Source organism: Rattus norvegicus, chromosome 6 (genome assembly GCF_021556685.1).
Source record: "Rattus norvegicus strain SHRSP/BbbUtx chromosome 6, alternate assembly SHRSP_T2T, whole genome shotgun sequence".
Taxonomy (NCBI): domain Eukaryota; kingdom Metazoa; phylum Chordata; class Mammalia; order Rodentia; family Muridae; genus Rattus; species Rattus norvegicus.
In genome coordinates, this window is record NC_141539.1 from 12,394,289 (window position 1) to 12,406,882 (window position 12,594).

The 12,594-nt window shown below is 44.9% G+C and overlaps 1 pseudogene; it reads left to right on the forward strand.

Annotated features, from left to right (window-relative positions):
• The first annotated feature begins 5,428 nt into the window (after window positions 1-5,428).
• On the forward strand, window positions 5,429-5,523 carry LOC148005032 (U6 spliceosomal RNA; annotated as a pseudogene).
• The last annotated feature ends 7,071 nt before the right edge of the window (window positions 5,524-12,594 follow it).

A 12,594-nucleotide genomic window follows, 5' to 3' on the forward strand; every position in this document is an offset into this window, starting at 1 on the left:
TTTCTTCCGTTGCTTTATTTGCCTATGCGGATTCCCAGACCCATGCTGAGAACTAAAACAGGAAATCACTTAAGGTGAGTAGGATGCCTCCTATTTATTCTAAGCCTGGGGGCTGTGTGACAGGTGGGCCTTACCGAGAGTAGGAACAGGTAGGGCACAAGCAGATCGATTTGGGGAGGCAAAGCTTTGGGGAAAGAGGAGACCATTTGTACACCTGGTGCTATTTGCTACGTAGGGGATGCATGCTGTATTGTAATGATCTTCCATGATAGATATTTGTCTTCCAGATGCTGAGATTTTATTTTAATGACATCTGGTCTACTCTTTGCTACATGCTGCAAGCTCACTGGCCCAGCTCCACCCTCCAATCATCTCCTAGCAATGCAGTCTTGGGTTTGTTTAGCATAGTCATGTATGTGCCCAGATGAAAGATACTAGAATGGCCTAGTTTTGACTAAGTAACTGTAAGCAGAATTTCTAGATGAGGGCACAAGAAAGCTCTATAAAAGTGGTCAAGCTAAATTGGCAACCATATGTCACCCTTTAACTCCCTTCTGCCAGCCTGCTGCCATGAAATGACCGACAAGATGAGCAAAGTCTGTGGCAGCCTGCCCTGAGGCGCTACCTCTGACGTAACTGGGCTCCAGTTTCCGAAAGTGTGACCAAAAAAAAAAAAAAAGAAGCCCACCATCTTCCCATGTTCCCGTACTATTACCAAATATTTCTAGTTCCCCTGCATCAACTTAAATCACAAAGACTGGCTGAAAAACAGTACAGAAAGGCTCCCTAAAGAGCAGTTTAACCATACTGGTGTAGCCATACTGGATTGTGAGCAGTGGAGGAGCATTGCAACACAGGACAAGTGGGGCAGAAACCATGGAAACCGACACAGGGGGCGGGGTAAAGGGAAACAAGGCAAAGTGAGGAGTACTGGGTAAAGTCATTTTGAAATCGTCATCCTTGGCCACAAGAATTGATTAATAAGCAAGATGGTGCCAGTATGGGTTGAGCAAAGACTTACTGGACAGCTGTCCTTGTAGAAACAATCTTTGTGCAAAGTGATAGGCTGGCAACCTTTTATGATGGTTCTTACTCTCAGCATATGTTTGCTTTTCATTATGTCTTGACACAGCTAGGGGTGTGTGTGTGTGTGTGTGATAGAGAAGTATAGGATGTGTGTGCATGTATGTCTGTAGACATGCATATACCAGGGCACACATCTAGAGGACACAGAAATGTTTCTGGTGACAGCCCTAAGTAGCATTGTGTGAGGCAGAGTCTTTCTGATGTCTGTCACTATGCTGGCCCAGGAACTTCTGGTTCTCCTGTCTTTGCTTGACTCTATCAGTGGGAGTACTGTGCTTACAGATGCTGGCTACTGGCTTTACACAGGACCTGGAGACTTGAACTTGGTCCTCATGCTTGTAACAGCAAGCGCCGTGTCCACCTAGCCAGTTCCCCACTTTCGCCCATGTTGATTCTGACAACTTCCACGTATGAAGCAAACATATTTCCTAGAACAGTTCCCTTAATTCTGTTAAGGTTTTACAAGGGTCTTTCAGATTTCCTATCATTATGGTAGGTCTATTTTTTATGAGTTATACATCTGGCCTGGATAGATGGCTCAGTGAATGAGAGTCTTTTATGCCAGCACGAGGGTACACACACACACACACACAAGTATGACTAAGTACACCTGTAATCCTAGTGCTATGGGGAGCTGGAACATCAGAATGTCTGGAGATTGTTGGCTCAGGTTCAGTGAGAGACTCTGACTCAATGGAGCATGAAGAGTGACACAGCAGAATAGTGATGTCTTCTGGCTTCCATGGGTGCACACTTACAGACACACATATACCACTCTCACACACAAAAGGAGGCTCAGTAAAGACGGCACACATCCTCCTGTGGGCCATGTAGTGAACAAATTCTTGTTCCTCCACAGCTCTCTCTTATCCCTCACTATTTCCCAGAATCCTCTCTCTTCCTGCTAATGTCCCACCTCCTACTTCCTGCCTCAGCTCATTGGCCGTCGGCTTTTTTATTGACAGGCAACGCTTAGAAGAGATTCTCTCTGTACACAGAGTATGCTATTGCTCTCAGCTTTCAAGCAGCTTTATTCTACAGATGCCAAAACTGAGCGCCAGCTGGGTAGATGGGTTTATCTCAGGTTTCCCTGCAACCAGGTTCGGAGACTATGTATATCTCATTCTAAAGCCTTCTACATAGTTTTCTTATTACTCACAATAAAGCAGTCAATAAATATAAATTACCATATTGCCTACATCTTTCATTTAATTGGTATCATAGTCTTAGAACAATACTAATATTTATATTAGTAGAAGAATGTTAGTAGAAGAATGTTCTTGCTGCCTTTAAAACAAACCCATAATTTTCCTTACAGCTAGCTGCTCTTAGTTAGACCCTATTGGAAGTTAGAACATGAAACATCAAAAGGCAAGATATTTGAAATTTTCCACCAGAGTTGGCAAAATGGCTTATTGGGTTAAGGTGCCTGCTGCCAGGCCCGAGAGAACAGACTCCCACAAGTTATGCCCTGACCCCCACGTGTGCACCGAGGCTCAGGCACGTGCGTACTGTTATTATTTTAAAATAATATTTTCTTACTCATGGATCAATTCTACAACTTCTCGAGCACTTAAGGTGCTTTCTGTACCCTTTTGCTGATGGTAGAGAGAAGAAAAGAGGTGCATGAACTCAGAAAGGCAGCAGCTTGAAGTGGGATGTTACACAATCACCAGGTAAGCTTGGTCCAATATGGCTTATTATCTTGTGTATTGGTCGGTACACCCTAAAACGTGCCTCAATTTGCCACCTCTCCATTTCTGTAGACAGGGCTGTCTAGCCTGTCTTTTCAAGGGAGTCTTCTGGGGATCATTAATATGCAAACCAGACAAGAGATTAAAAACAAAAGCCGCTGCGCTGCCGCTGCAATGGATGCCAGCAGACAGTCAGCTTCACTCCAGCCTGACTCTGAGAGGCGGCTGCCTAGGTGGCTGTGTAAGGCCCTCTGTTGGGCCCTCTACAGAGTTTGTGATTAAGAGGCTCCCTAAGGTTCCACCAAGTCTAAAATTACAGAGCCAATGACTCTGTTGGGTATATGCTGTTTATCTTAGTGTTGTGGAAACCAGGCATCTCCAACAAGGGAAAAATAGTAGTAACTGCCTTTCTCTGGCAACATCTGGTCTGGAAATGAGAACTTTTTAGCACTGGTCCCCGCTCGACCACTATTTAAGTCTATTACCTTAGCTGCCTTTTCCCCATCTATGAAACTCACATAAAACATCCCCTGCCTGCCTTATTTTTAAATGTATTTGTTAGCAAAATTTTAAATTCCCTTCAATAAAAATAAAACTAGTATACAGTCTCAAAGTATTGCCTCCAGGAAGATGTGCGGAAGTTAATTCTTCACTCTGAAGTTGGTGCCACACGGTTACTGCCTCTGTTCAAGCTGGCGGTAAAACCCAAAGCCCCATGCTGGCCTGGGACAGAGCCAGAGTCCATTACCATTGTGCACTGCTGCATTCTCGTCCAGGAGAAACTGAGGAGCATCCGGTGGTTAAGACAGATAAAACAATTGTGGTTTTGTGGACTCTGTTTTGTTTTTGCAAAGCTGATACTAGTTGTAATTTTTATTTTGTTTTGTCAAAATTCAACACCACCCTTATTGCCACAAACAAACAAACAGAGTTCTACCATTCAGGCCTGTGACAAATGACAGTTGTTGGAGATCTGATGAAACAGTCTGTATTTCTAAGACCTGGATAGAAAGATCAGCAGATCAGTAAGTGGTGAGGACAGGAAACGTGAGGAAGAGGTGGCCAGTGGGCAGGTCTGAGACAGCCTGGGCAAAGCCATCGTGTATGGAGACACTTTCAGAGGACACTAGCTGCAGGACTTCACAAGCCATACTGACCGAGGGGCTGAGGGAGGGCAGACCAAGTCTGAGATGGCCAGGATAGGGTGTATCAATCTCAGTTTCAGCCACCTGAGTTGTGCCACCTCGTAGGGAGACTTCCTCTTCCCGCCTCACAACAGAATAGCTGCTCTGATGTTTAACAGGGAAAGGACATTGATGTGAGATTATAAGAATGGTCAACTTGAGATAAAGATTTCTTTCCTCAGAAAGCTATTCATTTCTAATTTTCAGAAAATATTATGAAACACTAGGAATCACGTTCATGCCTAAACATTTTAATTCCAGAGAGATTGAACTGTATCTGTGGGCTCAATGAAAAAATAAATTCTCAAATCTACGGTTTGTCCTTCATCTTCCCTCTTCACATCCTGTCACCATACCCAGCACTGTTGATAGATCAGAATCCCATGATTCCCTTGTTCCACTTCCTCTGTGGCTCCCTCTTAACCAAGAGGCCAAGAGAACCCCATAATGCAGCATTGCGAGTTCTACGTTCAGCCACACGTGCTAGCCAGAAAGAAACATGGAGAGATCTTTCTTTCAGAACAGAAATGAACAAGGAAAGGAGAGCAGGAGAGATCACAGGATGGTGTCTTTTGACTGTCAGTCTGTCAGAATTAGTACTGACTGTATGTCCATGGCATGCTGAGTAGGAGAGATATGATCCTTGGCCGCGCAAGTCAGACATGGAACACAGCACTACATAGTGTCATGGATGGAACACAGAAAGGAGAGTATGAGGCATGAGTCATGTCATAAGGCAGCATGCCATGGCAGAAGAGACAGGAGTGTGTGTGTGTGTGTGTGTGTGTGTGTGTGTGTGTGTGTGGTATGTGTGTGTAGTGTGTGTGTGTATGTGTGTGTAGGTGTGTGTGTGTGATGTGTGTGGTGTGTGTGTGTCTGTGGTGTGTGTAATGTGTGCGTGTGTGTGTGTGTGTGTGGTGTATGTGTGTGTGAAGTGTGTGTGTGTGTCTGTGTGTGTGTGTATGTGTGTGTGTGGTGTATGTGTGTGTGAAGTGTGTGTGTCTGTGTGTGTGTGTCTGTGTGTGTGTGTCTGTGTGTGTGTATGTGTGTGTGTGTGTGTGTGTGTGTGTGTGTGTGTGTGTGTGTGGTGAGAGAGGGAGAGAGAGAGAGAGCAAACTCACTGGCTGTTTCGTCTTCCATTATGAAGGAGAGAAGACAAAAGCTACACAGTTAAGCCACTGTCCACACTGGGCAATGGGAGGGAAGGAGAAACAACCGAGTACCAAATGCACGTGAGTTGTTTTATAGATGCATTTGAGTACATTGATCCAGCTCCTACTACAAGCTGGAGCAGGAAATAAGAGCTGGGGCTGAGAGGCAGCTCCGTGATGAAGCATGCGCCCAGCACATGGGAAGCTCAGCACGAGAGATAAGGAAAGAGGGGCGGGGAAGGAAAGGCTCTGAGTGTCAGGGTGAGGAACTCCATCTTACTCCTCATTTTACCTTCTAAGATGACTGTCAGGCGCTCACTTTGGCAGGACATGTATTAGAAATGGAGCAACACAGAGATTCTTCTGCACAAGGATAACACGTAAATTTATAACGTGTTTCAAATTTTTTCTTTATAAAATTTCTGTGGAACCAATTTTTTGCCATTAAAAATTGGCCTTATACCAGCACTCAAGAGGCAGAGGAAGGGGGATCGCTGAGTTCGAGGCCAACATGGTCTACAGCAAGTTCCAGGACAGCCAGGACTACACAAAGAAACCCTGTCTCAAAAAACAAAACAAAACAAACAAAAGAGGCATTATATTCAATGATACATTGAGAAATCAATTAAACTAATAAATATTTCACTATCAAAAAATATGAAAGGCAAAGAAAGATGAGGTAAGATATTTTGCCAGGAAAACATTAACATTTCGACAGTAAATGAGTCTTGAGGAAATTTTTTAATGTATTAACCATTTAAGAAGTTCTGAATTCTCTTTACTCCCAGGCATAGGGGATTGAACCCAGGACTCCACACATGCGAGGCAGAGATTCTACCAGAAAACCACACCCCAGCTTCTTTTCTTAAAATCAGAATTCTTAATTCTCTTTTCTATGAAGTGGCATTTTATCTGAAGCAGGAAGAGGTTGCTCCGACGTCGTTTGCACCTTGCTGACGAGTGGGGAAATAGCTACAACAGGGTCCACTTCCTTAGAAACAGAGGGAAGGAGTTTTCAGCACATAGAAAACAGGAAGATTAAGGACTTTCAAAATGGGTCTTAAAGTCCCTTAAAGGGCACTGACCTTTGTTCCTCTTTTAAAAATAACTTTCTACTTTGTTTTTTAAAGAGTAAGCTAGAATGTCATGTGATGCTCCAATGAGCAAGACAAGTAACACTTAGAGAGAACGCCTCTCTTCTGAGTAGTCTCTCCAGGGCCTGCTAAGATTCCTTCTAGCAATTAAACCCCTCTCAGACCGGAGCTTCGGCTGACGGGAGGGGAGCGTTGCCAAGATTGTTCATCTGACAACCCACAACAATGCGTGCAATACTCTGTTCCCAGCGCATCAAAACCTGCCAACTCTCTCTTCGGGACCTTAGGAGCTGGGCGGGGAGCCCTGTAGGGCGGCTCGCTAGAACCAGAGATGCTGAATTGGAAACAAAGAAGACCCGTTTGGCAAGATTTGCTGTCCAGGTAGAGATTCCTAGAAGATGGGGCATCTCAGAACCACTGCTCAGTTCTAGCGCATATCGCACCCATAGGCCTGCACAGAGACCCTGTCTATTGTCTCTTCATTGGCTTCATTGGCACTCAGTGAGTGAGAAGTTTGGAGCATAATCAAATAGTCGACCTACTCGGGCAAAGGGTGAGCTAGGGCAGACCTCACCCACCATCAAATTAAAAGATCGTAGATTTAGGCTAACCCAGCTATTGTCTAACCTTGTCTCTTTATACGTCTGATACCTATCACAGAGCTCAAATTTGCACAATCTTAACACCATGCAAGCATTTGCTGGTGTTTGCCACTTGAAACAAAACCAGGAGCAACATGAGGCAACTTCTTTTGTTGTCTTTAGTCCGCTATGCTCACAAACTGTTAGGGTTTGAATGAAATTGCCCCCATAGGTTCATAGGGAGTGGCATTATTGGTAGGTGTGGCCTTGTTAGAGAGGGTGTGGCCTTGTTGGAGTGGGTGTGGCTTTGTCGAAGTGGGTGTGGCTTTGTTGGAGGAAGTGTGTCACTAGGAGTTGGGCTTTGAAGTCTCAGAAGCCATAGCCTGTTCGTATGTCACTGTCACTTCCTGCTGCCTGCAGACCCAGCTGTAGAACTCTCAGCTATCTCTCTAGTACCACATCTGTCTGCATGCCACCATGCTTCCCGCCATGATGATAATGGACTGAACCTCTGGAACTATAATCCAGCTCCAGTTAAATGTTCCTTTCATAAGATAGAACCATGGTCGTGGTACCTCTTCACTGCAGTTAAACCCTGAGTAAGGCACAGATCAAGTTACATCAGGTAGCATCTGCCATCTAACTGGAGAAGGGAACTTTGGAAACCATGTTTCAGGCTTGATTGCTTCTGGCAGAAAGAACATGGCCGGCCTGGAAGCCAAGCTCTAGGAAGTCAAGCAAATGTATCAATGGAGGAGACTCCTGGAGAGCGAAGGAACTGCATGTTCTCACAAACAGCAGCTTCCGCCCTGCCCAGGCACCCCGAGAACATGCCATAGCATGTGTGGGATGGAAGGATGTAAGTGTGGGATGCGGCTCTGAAATGTTTCACCTGTGTCCTCCCCAAGATAGGTTTTAGACGACCTAAGCAAAGACTGCATGAATTCCCCTTTTATTCACTCCGTAGCATCACTTTATCGTGCCATGCCAGTATATGACGTCAGCAGGCTGCTCAGAAGGGCGGGCTTGTGGCTCCTAACACCCCTAACAGTGAGTGAAACAACAAGGAACCATGGGCAAATGCCCATGAATGGTTATATCTGAAAAAATTCGTGGAATCGATGTGCTAAACACTAAAACAATGTTTGTAGATACTGCCCAGTTGTCTTTCTAGAGTTTCTGTCAGGTTTTACTATCCCATAGCTGCCTTGTTTAAATTTCCATCTTTTGAGGCTCAGCGGGTAAGGCTGTGTCTTCATTTGCTTTTCTGTTGCTATGATAAACCACTATGATGAAAGAAACGTGTGTGTGCGTGTGTGCGTGTGTGTGTGTGCGCGCACGCGTGTGTGCGTGTGCGTGTGTGTACGCGCGCGCGTATGTCTGTGCATGTGCGCACGTGCATGCGCGTGTATGGTATGGTCCATCATGAGGAGAAGTGAGGGCAGGAACTCGAGGCAGGAACTGAAGCAGAGGCCACGGAGGGCCCTGCTCATTGGCCCGCTAGCACCATGGCGGAAGCTAGCGTTCCTCTGGTGGAAGACTAGAACAAATTCCTGCGAGGTGTCTTCTGACCTCCACACAGGCGTCATGGCACATGTATGTGCACACACATGTATGTACACGATAGTGAATAAAACCTAAATAATGACAATCATCCATTGATACTGTGTTTACCACTGAGAAGAAGATAATCAGCTGCTGTCGTGGCTCCTTCCTCCTCCTTTCCCTTTCGCACGGGGACTCATGGAGTACAGGCTGGGCTTGAACTTGCTTTGCCTGACCTTCTGCTCTTCCCACTTCAGCCTCCAAGATACAAGGATTATAGACATATACGCCTACCACCAATTCTAGCTGGAGATGAGCATATTTTCATATATTTCATATATTTCAATCTTTTGTGAAGTCCGTTCAACTTCAAAGTACCATTTTCTGCTAAACGTTTGCAGACTTATTTTTATTTTGTGTATTTGAATGCTTTCCTGCACATATGTATGTGCATCATGTGTGTGCTTGGTACCCACAGAGCCTAGAAAAGGATCTCAGATCTCCTGGAACAGGAGCTACAGAGAGCTGTGAACCACTATGTGGATCCTGGGAATCAAACCTGGGTCTTTCGCAAAAACAATAAATTCTGTTAATTGCTGAGCCATCTCTCTAGGCCTCTACTGATTTTTAAAGAGTCTTTATTGGCATTAGACACTCTTTAGATATTAGGGGAAATTGCCCTTTGCGCTGTCTTGTGAGTTGCCAATGTTTCTCCAGTTTGACTTTTGATTTCTTGCTTTATGGCTTCTGCAGGGCAGCTTTACATAAATTAGTTCATTAATAATTTATTTAATGATTTCTGGGTTTTCTGTTTCACTTAAGAACCTGGAAACTCCCATAGATCCTTCTAGTACCTTTGTAGATTTTAAAGATAAATTTGGCTTATGCAAAAACTGTTCCAGGATCAGGTGTCAGGATAGCCAAGTAGCCCAAGGCACCAGACTCAAAAAATTACTCCACTTTAAGATATAAAATTTGGGCTGGGCTGTGGTGGTGTGGGAGGCAGGGGCAGTCAGATATCTGTGAGTTCAAGGCCAGCCTGGTCTACAGAATGAGTTCCAAGACAGCCAAGGCCGTTATGCAGAGAAGCTGAGTTATGCAGAGTATTGAAAAAAACAAAAACAAACAAAAGACATAGAATTTGTTTCTGTTCTTTTTTTTAAACCATGTCTACACCGAAGTTTTCCTAACACCCTTTATTGATGGTTGATTCCTCATAGATTTGGGGTTAACCCTGAACACTTTCTTCTGAGACACTAATCTCTGTGACTCTTTATGTACCTGTGCTGTTATACCATGTCGATTATAGGACATTTAAAAAGTAGCCCTGGTGTAGGTCATCCCTTGGGACTTTGAACAGAATAGCACTGTGGTCTGTTCCCACACTGAGGAGGGCTGCTGGGGGTGATGTCTATGCATACCCTGATTCCCTGATTCCATAGATGTAACAGGCACCTCTTCAGCTCCACTGCCGCACCTCCTGACAAATGTCAGCATGTACTGCTCCGAGAGGTCTGAGGAGTCATGAACCCACACGTATGGCCTGAGCGAATTGAAGTGCAATGCGTAAATGTATTCCTGACATTAACCGACAGCTCCCCAGAGCCCTCCGACTGGCATGAGTTCCTACCCAAACGTCAGAACCGAGTTAATATTTATTCATAGATAACTTTGAAGATTTGCAAAAGGAAGGGTCTGTTGTCTCTTCTATTTCAGGTCCATGATTCAAGTTCATATGGAAATCTGTAACAGTACAAGAATCGAGAGTCATGCATGGTGATGGGATACTCAAGCTACTTACTGGAGAGGTCATGTTACAGCGGCGAGAGGCGTTTAGTTCCTTCTTTTCCCCGAGTCAATAATATTGACTTCCAAGACTCTGGGTTGAGTGACTGTGTCAGAGGCTGTGACATACACTGACACAACTGTCAATTTCAACAGTCCAGGGAGGCCTCAAATACAGCAGGCCCAGGCCTTCGTATAGCATCGGATTTTGCTGTTAAACACTTACTAACTCTATTTTGATCTAGGGGAGGCATTGCCAGATGTTAGCTTTGTTTATGTAGGCAGTATATTTAGACAGTACAAATTCTTTATCAGTACACACACGCACACACACACGCACACACACATACATACACATGCATGTACACACCCACACACGCTTGCACACATGCACGAGTTAATTATTTCTCAGATCCCTTGCTGAAATCTATTGTGAAATACCGCAGAGTAAAGCTATCTAGTGCCTTCACGTGAACAGATAAGACACTATACTATCAACTCCTCTAAGATAGCTTTTCGATGTTGTGAGAAACACTAAGAACAGTGCAAGCCCAGAATCAAGATGTATGCGTACAAAAGCACTGGAGTTTAAGAGTCCAGTCATTTAAAAGGTTGGCTTTCAAAAACAAAATTATTCCAAACAGTTCTGGAAGCTACAAGTCCAAAGTGAGAGTTAGCAGAGCCAAGCACTCTCTGGGGGCTCCAGAGGATATGCCCTCTGGGCTTCTTTCTCTTTTATTTTCCTTTGTTGTGTTTGAGCTAGCCTTATATATGGAGCTAGCCTCAATACACCAGCAAGGATGGCCTTGAACTTCTGACCCTGTCACCTCTATCTTGAGTGGTAGGATTACAGGCATCCACCACCCTGTCCAGTTGGTGCTAGGTATGCTGTGCTGTCGTCACCCCAGCCCTCCTCCCATCCCAAGGCTCTCTGCAGCGTTCCTTTGCTCCAGTCTGTAATCCTTGCTGTCAGTGTCTTTTCTTCACAGCAGTCTCTGAATTTAGAAATCACCCAATTCTATGTACCTCATCTTAACTCGATTACATCAAATTCAGTTACCAGGCACTGGGAGTTTGAAACATTTTGGGGGAGATGCGGTTCAGCCCACAATGTGTTTCTTTTATCAAAATATGAGGTAGAAAGAGAACTCATGTTAATGAGAACCCAGTTAATTGATCAAGTTCATTTTGAAACATGTTTTTTAAATACTTGCCTAATCCATTGTTGCTTCATTCAATCAAGGGATAGAAACTGTGGGGATAGGGGAGGGGGTGTCACCAATGTTACAGGACCAGCCTAGGCCCAGGCCCAGGCCACCACCCTGTGGACAGATGCTGCTTTTCCTGCGCAAAGAAGTGGGTTGTCAGGAGTGGGAGAAGGCTAGGGACAGAGAACAGAGAAAGCTCCTTGGCAGGGGAGCTGGGATGTGTCCACAAAGCAATCCACTTGGTGTGGTTTCCAGGAGAGCATGTCCTGGTTGAGGCACAACAGCTCAATTTTGGAGGAGACATCAGTCAGCCTGGTGAGCTTTTCCCCTTGACGGAGGTCTCAGAAGGGCCTTCCCTATTGCCCTGTCCCATTGTGACTGTAAGAAAAACAAACTACTTGGCTTCTCTTCCCTCCGTGTCCTCAGGAACTCTGTCCTCAGTCGACCCCCCTTAACGTGGGGTCCGATTCAGGCCAGGAACATGATTCTCAAAACATATTTCTATGCCTCTGGTCTCCTACCAGGCACTACCATTTCCAGAGCCAATATTTTTCTACAGATGGCTAAGTGGCTGCTTAGGACTCCACTTGATTATATCTATTGACATTTTTTTTTTCTTCTTTTTTCTTTTTTTCGGAGCTGGGGACCTATTGACACTTTTTTAAATGTAGCAACAGATTCGTAATCAGGAGCTCCAGGGGGAATGCATACTTTCCTCTGGCTGACAAGAAGGTCTAGCTAGCAGTAGATTTAAGTGTGTGTAGTCTCTTCGTAAGAGCTAGCTGGTCCTCAGGTAAGCAGTCCGATCACTCTGCTGGCCTCAGCTACATGAAGCTGCTTCTTCATGCACCCCTCCTGTGAGCTCAGTGTCCCTTCTTGTCTCTCACCCAGGATGTAGAAATCTAGACTTACAAGAGCATTTGACAATCTCCCCCGTGCAGCTGTATCCACAGCTTATGAAGAATAAAAAGAAGCTCATGGGGGTGTCTGAGCCTAGCAACGGAGGCTCCCCAAACTCACGATCTGTTTCCACCTGGAGGATTTGTATAAGACCTGTGCATACAAATATGGAAAAGCAGGTATAATTGAGCTATAAAAACAAACCCTCGCCATGCGGGCTGGCCAGTTGGAGTTAAAAGCAGCCCAGACAGAACATAGAAATTAGTAAGAAGTAAATCAGAGTTATTGGTAGGAAAGTGGATTCTAAGAACATGGAGGGTAGGCAGCTGACCAGCTACTGTGCTGCCTGAGGCATGCTAAATGGAG